Source organism: Cupressus sempervirens, chromosome 1 (assembly GCF_028749045.1).
Source record: "Cupressus sempervirens isolate cs-2001-9-10 chromosome 1, ASM2874904v1, whole genome shotgun sequence".
Classification (NCBI taxonomy): Eukaryota; Viridiplantae; Streptophyta; class Pinopsida; order Cupressales; family Cupressaceae; genus Cupressus; species Cupressus sempervirens.
This window is the reverse complement of record NC_143118.1, coordinates 680,630,583-680,641,163: the sequence shown is the minus strand read 5'-3', so window position 1 is coordinate 680,641,163 and position 10,581 is coordinate 680,630,583. Positions and strand designations below refer to the sequence as shown.

Below are 10,581 nucleotides of genomic sequence, written 5' to 3'. Positions count from 1 at the left end.
AAGAATTAATATTATTTTAGAAAACTGATGTTTCAATATCTCTTACTATTTTTTATCATTTTTTTTAGTAAAATAAAAACACCATTTTATAGAGCTTAAATTCAAGAGTATTCTCATATTGAGTTTATAGTGAATTAATTAGATGCAGTATATTGCAATTAAAAAGTTCTACAAACATGTATTTTAAGACTCGAAAAAATGTCAATTTTGAGAGAGGGAAAATATTAATCATATCAAAAAAATAAAAAAATTATATGACATTCTAGAGGAGAAAGTTTCTTTCATAATATATAAATTATCTTCTAGTTAGAATAGATTTATTTTTTAAAATGTGTTGGGAGATGAAAACTATCAATTTCAAGTGAGTTGAAATTTGAATCACAATAAAAGAGAAAATATAGGTCTAAAGTCAATTTTTATTGTTGATTGTTATAGCTATATGTGTTATCTATAACATTGTCTGAGTCCAAATGGAAACACATTTATTTCCACATAGTTTTGTGGTGAGAACTAAACCCCTAATTTTTAGTGTTTTTCAATGACTAAAATTTTATCTATAAAAATTAGAAAAATATATGATTTCTTATTCCAAATAATTATTCAAATTTTTAATCCTAAACTTCAACCATTTCTACACATTTCATTAGTTTACTTTATATTCAAATTCTAAATAATACTAGTTTTATACTATTGAAGGTGAATAGTTATACCCTTGTTAAGCTTTTCCTTTACAAAAGGGTGACACAGGGTTGTGCTTTTACCCATTATAGAAGTGTTGTCTTAGATGGCTAGATAATGGGAACATTTTTTACCCCTCTTTAACAATTTCTCCTTCTAAGACTAAAGTCATTGATTTGGAAAAGTTCAAACCTATTGAAAATTAAATTTTCAATGATACTTTAATTATTTAATTTAGGAAATATAATCTAAATTTTTAAAACTAAGTAATTAAGACATTTTATTTTTTTATTAAAATTTTTGATTATAAAACTTTGACATGTGATTGTTTCTTTTTATTATTTTTAAATAATACAAATTCTTATTATTCAACAACATAGTAAAATAAAACTACAATGAAAATGAATAAGTAATAATATAAAAAGATTCCATTGTAACCTCACCTAAATTCAGAAATGCAAACAATATTGTTTTTCAAAATATTTAATTACAATAAGGGAGGAGAGGAAATGGAGCTAACGCCGACTAACAAAAAGAATCATTATATAAGGTCTGATTTGTGTCTTGGTGTCTCTAAGTGGATTTATTTTTTCTTTTTGTTTTAATCAAGGGCATGTCTTGACTACCTGTTTGGCAACCCATTTTGGAGCAAGAGAGGTGAATCTAGTCCTCTTGAGAGACACATGCACTGTTCAAACATGAGGTAGTCTCGAACTTGAGATCATGTAGATAATTAGAACCTCAAACTTGACCACTTTAAATAAGATTGAACCACATCACTTCTTTTAACTATGCTTATCAATAAAATAATTTAAAGTCGATAAATGTCTACGGACAAAATAGACTGGATACTGCACAGTACATTGACAGATGCATAGCACCTGTAGCTAAAGGCTATGAATAGTGGCACTGGCGGGGTGCAAATATTCTGCCAGATAGCCAGTGCCTAGATCTATCCATTCCCAATCCTAAGCCTTGCAATCCATGAGCTTATGCATCTCACTCGCAAAAGTTTTTAAATTCACGGTCGAAGATCCTCCTCCTCCGACAGATTGTTTCGCCATTCTCTGAAATTTGACAGCACGATTTCTCATCTCTTTACCTTCGTCACTACCGATGACAAGTCTTACAAATTTCTCCACCTTCTCTTCACAAGGAATCGTATCTCTCTCTTGGCAAAACTGGACGCCAATGCCGAGTTCCTCAGTGACCAGCTTAGAGTTGAAATGCTGCTCTCCGAACATCGACCATGTGAGCATCGGTACGCCCATCAAAATGTTTTCCAGAGTCGAATTCCACCCGCAGTGGCTCATGAACGCACCCACAGATGGGTGGGACAAAATGACAAGCTGCGGTGCCCATCCCCATATGACCAACCCCTTAACTCTCTCCATGAATCCATCTGGAAGGTAGGAAGCACATAATTCTTCTCTGCTCAATTCGGCAGATAAAGTAATCTCTGGGGAAACCTTAATGAACCAAACGAAAGACGTTTGGCCCCCTTCAAGACCCCTGTCCAGAGCCCTTGTTTGCTCTGGTGAAAGAAACGCCTGGCTTCCAAACGAAACATACAAAACTGAATTGGGGCTTTGAGAGTCTAGCCATTGCATCAACTTTTGCTCGCTAATGTCCGAATTTTTCCCTCTGGTATTAGCAATGTAGCCCAAAGGAGCAACGGGACTGACAGAAAAAATGAGATTTCCGTTTAATATATTTCTCAAGTGCTGCAGATAACGAGGCTCGACATCCACAAACGTGTTGACAAGCATTTGCCAGCAATGGCTAATCGAATGCATCTTGTTCCTTGTTAAATTTCACTGGAGATGAGAAGATATCATCGATTATAACACAATCATCCTCCTTGCACAGCGTACCATCAGTGGTTATGGCGCAGAAGATGGCGTGGAATATCGATGTCCCAAAAGCCCCAAACGGGGCAAAAATGACTCTAATTATTCCAAATCTCTTGGTGGACTGAACAGTCCAGTCGACGAATAAGTCGCTGATTATACACACCTGTCGATGACTCCCCTAGTTTTCGACGGTGTTCTATTGTGCGGGTGGTGACAAAGCTGACCGTGAGAGAGTGTAAAGCAAGCATTTTAGCTAAGTCTAGAGATGGAATGCAATGACCCATTGCAGAAACGTCACGATTACGACGTGGGGTTTTTGCAGCGCATTCATGACTGTGCTGAGCTTCCTTGTGCCTGGTATTCTACACAGGAGTGTTTTTTTGCAATATTGTTGATAAGGTGTAGAATCCCAGCCTTACAAGTCATGTTAAATGACTACGATAATAGCGAACCCCAGATAATGCATTCCTGAGATAAGATAATAGTGAAACCTAGGTAATACTAAGTGTCAATTTGAGGTGCCCTGCCAGAAGAGAATACTAGGGAAACATCAAAAAATGTGAATAGTATTGAAGGTCGACAATGCACAAGGAGCGTGCAAACATTTGCACGTTCATTGCTAAGATACAAACAAACAAATGGTATGCGAAAAGTAAACCTATTTCAGATTTTAGGGGCACATATATTTTTTTACTAAGGTGTAAATAAGTTGTTTGTGTAGACTTACATGCACATCTCTTATTAATAGAGGGAAGGTTGATTAGTATACAAACTTTACAAATAAAGTAAATCAAATTTTTATCGAACAAATTCATTGTACTAAGACATAGGACATGTATAAGTTGTATTTGCCAATTATCCTATCATTGCCCACCATGAACGAAAAACCTATTATAGAACACTTCTAGATTGGACACAAATCACCCTGCTATAATGTAGCTCCTCCATCTCCCTCCACCTATAAATAGAATAGGCTAAACTTTAAACCCATAAACTCAGGATTTGTCATTGACATTTCTTTCTTTGGTATCGTCATTAAAATGTTTACTAATTTATATTACTAATATAAAATACTTCAATTCTTTTTATTATAAGTTCATGCCACGCCATGGCAAGATACTAATGCATCTACTAGATGCAATTAGTTACAAAATTGTAGCCAATTATTTTTCAAGATTTTTTCTCCCTTATAAATTTATCATATAGTATGATAAATTCATCTATTTATGAAATTTAAAAAGTATTATCTCAATAAATTTTGTGTTGGTCCATAGTTAAATTTTATAAGCAAAGTCTCCATAATAATATAGTTCAAAAATGCTTTACTTTTAAATTAATTTTGAAGCAAAAATTTCTATTTTTTCATTGGCTAATATAGTTTTTAGCAAGGATAAAATTAATCTTTTAAGATAAAAAATTAAGAAAATAAAATACTAGAATGTTCTTCAATACAAGCAGAGTCCACTTTAGGGTTTGAAAACCCAACAACATTTTGGAGCAAAAAACTCTCCTTCATCATCAATGTCATACAATTTAATATCATGCAATTCTCTGCATATAACAAAGAATTCTTGGTTGACAAATGCCATTGCTATCATTGCCTTCTCCACGTGGCATTATTGAAGCTTCAGAATCAAGCTCCTTCACCAATCACTAAAATTCCAGCATTAATGACACAAAACGGTGTACAATAATTATGAAATTCTCAAAGAAGAAGGCTTTTCCACTTGTTTCGTAAAATGCTTGTTCAATATTACAACCTAAATGTCAAACCATTGACTCCGCATGCTTGGATGGGTGTTCTTGCACTGTATGCACACCACCGTAGGTACCTCAAGGCATCATGGACAATTCTATCAACCATCCATGATGTAAATTGGGAAGTTATAAGTTGTAGTTGTCGTAAAGCCTTTGACTGGCATTACAAATCTACAAATGAAGGCAGGGATTTTGGAGGAGGTAGGGTTGAATTATTATGTGCGGCTTGATATGGTTTTATGGCACACCAGGTAGGGAGTGCGACTACTTCCAAGATTAAGTATAGAAAATCCATGGGGTTTGGATCAAAGCTTTGTCTCTGCTTTTGCCTTTAGATCTAGAAATTTAGTCTCTCATTTGACTAATTTAGCGATCCATCCACCATTGTTGCTTCTGCAAATTTTTTGACTACAACATGAATCACTAGAAAGACTAAAATTGTTTTGTAGTGATTTTAAGAAAAAAATAAGGAAATGTTAAATATGCAAGAGATTTCATTTCATATGGTTGATATTGGCTGCATTTGCAACTCACAAATGAGATTTTGTATGGCAATATGTTATCCCAATTGAAACATTACAAAATCTAGAAATTTTCATAGCATGATTTGGAACAATCTATTTTGTTTTAATATTTTTCATCTACCTTTTGTCATGCAATACCTAGAATATTATGATTCAATTAAAATTAGAATAAGAGCTAGAGTAATTATCTTCTACCATTTAATACCTACCTTTACACCTTCTTACTAGTCCTTGTAGATGATAATAAATACCACCATGGATTCAAAAAGTTATTAAGAAACATTATGTATATTAAGCAAAAGAATAATGAAGAGATGCCAAGGAAAATTTAGAATGTAGCATGTAACTTGATGAATGTCAAAAAGACTTATTTATTTGATCCAAAATAAAAATATAATAATAAATTTTTATTCATTAATAAATAAAAAGTGACAATATTAATGTTGTAAATATAAATCAAAATAAAATAATGATAAAAAATAATATTTTTTTTTTTTCAAAGTGGAAAGGGAGAATATATATAACCTAGTAAAGACTGGATAATAAAATTATTGAACTAAATATTTGTTAAATAAATAAGAAAATTTCCATAAATAAGAATAAAGGCAACTTACTGAAAATAATAAAATCAAACTTACTAAAAATTGAATTGTTAATACCTTTGAATATATACTATAACTGCATGTTATATCTATCTTGAAGGCAAGGACTCAAGCTCTTCTAGAGCTCTTCTTGTGTTGCCATTGGCAGTGATGCAAAAAGGCAAGGGTTACAAATTAATTTACAAAACCAAATTTTCAATAAATTCATGTTGATCAATATCATACTACAAGCTAAAACATAAAGAATGCTTATTAAATGTTATAAGTGTGAAATAAAATATTATTAATACATCTTAATGGTGTATATCTTAGGGCTAGATTTAAAGCTTAACATCTTAAATGCCATATATGTTACGACCAGATTTAAAGCTTCTATTACTAAATTTAATTTGTAATTTAACCTACAAATTTCATTGCAATGTTTGTATGAATCTTGCCATTGCATATTTTTGTCCAGACTTAAAAGTTTCCTACGTAGACTAGTGGCAAAGCCAAATACACAGGTAAATTCTGCTTACCTTTATCTTCTATTATTGGTCAAATGTGTAGTATGTTCACCTAGATCTTCTATTGTTTCCTTGTCAGTACAAATTTTCATTTCAATTTGAGGATATCATTACAAAGACTATAGACAAAGGTGTATACACATGTATTTTCTAGTCTTCAACTTTGACGACGGCTTCCTAACTACTCTGAAATGATTTTAACAAACAAAAAAATAAAAATTAGAAGGGAAATTTATTTTTGCTACCCTTTCATGCATAATGATTGTTGACAAAATAAAGGTGTTTTAGGCTTTTCACCCATGGTGTAGAGGGCATAAGAGGAAACCACATTCTCAAACTTCCTACTCTATCTCAGAGGTGTCGGTAACCCACTAAAAATGCTGCTAATGACCAAGAAAGTTTACTAAATGCATTCATTATGCAATTGTCTTTTTTACCTTTTTTTAGAAGTGCACAAGCTCTACCCCACATAGATTTCTACACATTTTAGTCACCATATGTGAGCCAAAGGTCCCACGTTTAAAGTTGGGCACACCTCAATTCCTCTTCTAGGACTGTTATTTTTTTACCTCTTTATTCGAGGCTCTTGTGACTCTTAGAATGTCCATGAGACATTATTGTCACCATGAAAATTTAAAAGAGTTATACATTGAACATTTAGAGTTTTGATTGGCATGACTATTCATGACATGTAAAAGTAGAACATTTTGTTTTTTTTGTAATTCCATTTCTATATGTACATAATGAATATTTTCCCCTACAAATTTTGGAAAAAAAATTTTGGTGTTTGAGTTTTGAAAAGTTTTGTAGCTGCAACTATATCTTGTGTTCCTCTACCCTCTAAGGTAGAGCATGTTGGTTCTCAAAATTGTCATTTGAATTCCTACAAGCCTTGCCTACTTGATGCTAAGAAATCAACACAATTTTGGTCAACAAAGAAGATTGAGGCACAATTAGTCAACCTAAATAGTTCAGGCTCTGCAAAACCTAGGTGGTTGTACCTTGACCTCAACCTCTATGAGGGAGACAATCATTGTTGCAGAATTTAGCACTGATACTCTTGAGTGGGCAAGTGCTTTCTCAAGGAGAAATCAAATGTATGAATATTTTTAAGTGTAAAAAATATATTAAAGATAACTTATGCAATACTTGTGGATATAATTTCTTGGTCTACAAATTTTGTACATATCAACTCATGATGAAGATAAAAGATCACTCCATTGTGCATTTGGCAAATAGAATCAATCATCATATAATCCTATCATCAAGATTTAAGAAATAGTGTGCACCCCATCTACTATTGGATAGATAATGGATAAATACAATCTTTAGTCTAAATGTATTTAACTCCAATCAAAGGAGACCAATTAGAAAGATACCACAACTTATATGAAAATATTTGATGAATACAATTCATGCATTACTCAATCTATCATAACAATAGCTTAATCCCAAAGGACAACAATAACATGAGTGATCATAAAACCATATGTCATTATGAACATAAAAGAAACATTATATATTCCTCATTGATAAGGAAATATGACAAAGTGTTTTCTTTGCATATCTATAACACATAATTGCATTAAGTATAGGAAAATTACCCTATCATATTGCTCAAAATTTTAGTGCTAACTGATCAATTTTAGTATTGACCGAGTGGTTTTTTACCCAAGTGAATGTTATGTTCACTGAGTAGCATCAAGAAGTTTATAAAGATGGAATCTAAGGCCAACATTTTGTGAAAATAAAGAATGTTTAAGAAGTTCAAAGGAAAAAGTCATATTTTGTCACAAGATCTATGGTTGAAAAAATGTAATGAAGATCTGATGATGGAGATTGCAAAAGGATAAGGATGAACACAAAGTTGTGTGAAAGTTCTATTTTCAAAATGACTAAATACAATGAACTTGAGATTGACAATTGTGTTGAAGTGACAAAATTTGGAAGTAGAAAGACTACTATTTAAGGAGGAGCTAAAACAAGTTGTTGGTTCTAATGGAGTTGTTGGTTGAATGTGGAAGAGGGAGATCATAGTGAAAAATTGTTGAAGCTAAAAGAAGCAAAGAAGAACCGAGCACAACATAAAGGAGCTCTAAGAAGGATTAATTAAAAGAGTGAAGGAGTGAATCATCTAGAACAAAGATTAGAAGAAGGAGATCAAAGAGAGAATGAGAAGAATAGAGATATGAACAAGGAAGGTATTGTTAAACTTAGTAAGTCATTTGTATTATTACTTTCTAACAATTGTAGTAGAAAAATCTCTTAATTAGGTAGACTTAACAAGTCTGTGAAATCCTATACAGCAACATCGATTAGTGGTGTTTATAAATCCTTTAGAGAAGACCACTTTTTAAAAAGATCAATGAGTGATAAGGTCTGCATGATCTTTTGATGTAAATCCCTTAACATCGTCACATTAACAATGTATATATAATCCTTCCACAAGGTTGACTCCTTGTAGATCTCACTTTAGAAGAGTGAAATCTTTTGGATTGGTAGTCCTGGGTGGTTTTTCCCTTTATAGGGTTTCCATGGTAAAAATCATGGTTTCAAATGAGTGATTTTTGTTATGTTTCAAGTTATTTTTCATGATATTTACTTTTTACTGCAACTTGATAATAACTAGGTAACAAAACAATTATATTCTGATATTCAGTAATAACTAGAATAGTGAATGAATAATTTGAAGTAAATTGGTTATAAGTGTTAATTATGAAGTGAAATGAGATCATCAAGTAGATGTTTATAATGATTATGAAGTTTGATTTAGTACTAAAGTATTTGAAGGGACTATAGGATAATTAGAGATAATTGATTCACCTCCTAGCCCCAGATATCTAACAACCCTTGCTTTGATGTTTCTACTCTATAGATATATATTAGACATCATTGAATTGGCAATTAGACATGATTAAATTGCTGATCAATAACTCAGTAAAGAAGATTAAAAATTGATTATGTAAAACATAAATGAGACAAGAATAATAATATGCTAAAAAACCAAAAGGATACAAAAGAAACTCCTCTATAAAGGTAGAGAGATTGAAAATATGAGATGAGACCAAGTATTAGAGCTTGATCTATCTATTAATGGATAAACCTACAAGGAAGTGGATCCATGGAACCAAAAATGGTGTAAATTGGTGGCATGAAGTTATAAACATGAGAGCCAAGGTGTTGTGAGAATGAAACCAAGTGATCTAAGATTGTCTAAAAGTTTATTAGCAGATCATATAAGGGTTGAAAAAGGTTTATGATGGACTTGAATGGAGTCTGTATGGAAAAGCCATAATTTTGGGGCATTACAAATGTAGGTTCATAAATTCATAATGCTCCAATGGAATCCTACACATCTCTATATTTGTGGAAAAAAGTGCACCATGTAGACATCTTTGTGATGTGAACCGATCCAAAAAATTTACAACTACATGTTGGGAATCTTTGAGTCAGGTGATGAGTGGTCCACTAGCAAAGATGATGCATGTGACAAAACCTTACATCTTAAGCTAACTTGGAAAAATGTGAGAATGAAATGTTACACATGGGTGTAAAATTTAAGCCATTACAATATGTTCCAAATATATTCTTGTATTGTGTGTCATATTTAACTTGTCCCACCCTTCAAATAATTCATATCTATCTAGATACATGAAATATGAGATGGGAGAGACCAATAGTCTCTAATGACTAATATAAAAGAATCTAAAAGGTAACTAATAGCTTACAAGCAAAAGAGAAATATAGATATATATTTGAAAACTTGAATCAAATTAGAATTTTCAAGATCAATTGAAAGAAAGGATTGAAAGCTAGAATTTTTAGGATTAAATAGTAAAGAAGTCTTCTGTAACACCAAGACCACTAAAAAAATAACCTCCCAATCTTTTTCCAACTCAAAAGGAACAATATAATTCCTTAAGCATAAAACTAATAATTTACTTCATTTAATAGGAAATACTCCTAGCATTGGGACATAAATATATATAGCCAAAAAACCATCTCTTAGAGCTACACATAAAACTATTTGGAGCATAATGGGGATCTTCTTCTAAAACTTCAAACATAATAATAATTATGGATATCCTTATACATAGAACAAAACTTCCACCAAAAAAAATCATTATCAATAATAGTATCTAATGTAATCAATCTCAACCACACAACATCGCTATCAATCATAGTATCTAATATAGTATCTAATGTAACCAACCTCTAGGATACAACCTCACTATTAATCATAGTATCAAATGCAAGATAAGATGAAGACATACCTAATTTTTAGTTATTTTAAACCACACATTGATAATGAATCTCAACCTTTTATTGAATAATTATTCTATTTGTAATTTAATCAATCTTCTATAATAATTTTTTTTAATCAAGTGATATCTTTAAATAACTAAATTGACACATAAATATCTTTAAGACTCAATCTCATAAATAATAATTATTTCTTAAAATTATTAATTAAAATAAATAAATAAATAATATCTATTTTTTAAATTAAAAAATATGGCTCAATCTAAAATTCAAAAAGTATTAAAATCTAAACTTGAGCTGATGAATGAGACGAACAATATATAAATAGCGAGAAAACCAAAAAGTAGAATTGATGTTAAGCCATAACAATTGAGACATTTCATAAAACTACTGAATA

General features: G+C 31.5%; 1 pseudogene; it reads right to left on the bottom strand.

The window, feature by feature from the left end:
- Positions 1–1,646: 1,646 nt before the first annotated feature.
- LOC149579736 (anthocyanin 3'-O-beta-glucosyltransferase-like) lies at positions 1,647–2,997 on the bottom strand (annotated as a pseudogene).
- Positions 2,998–10,581: the final 7,584 nt, after the last annotated feature.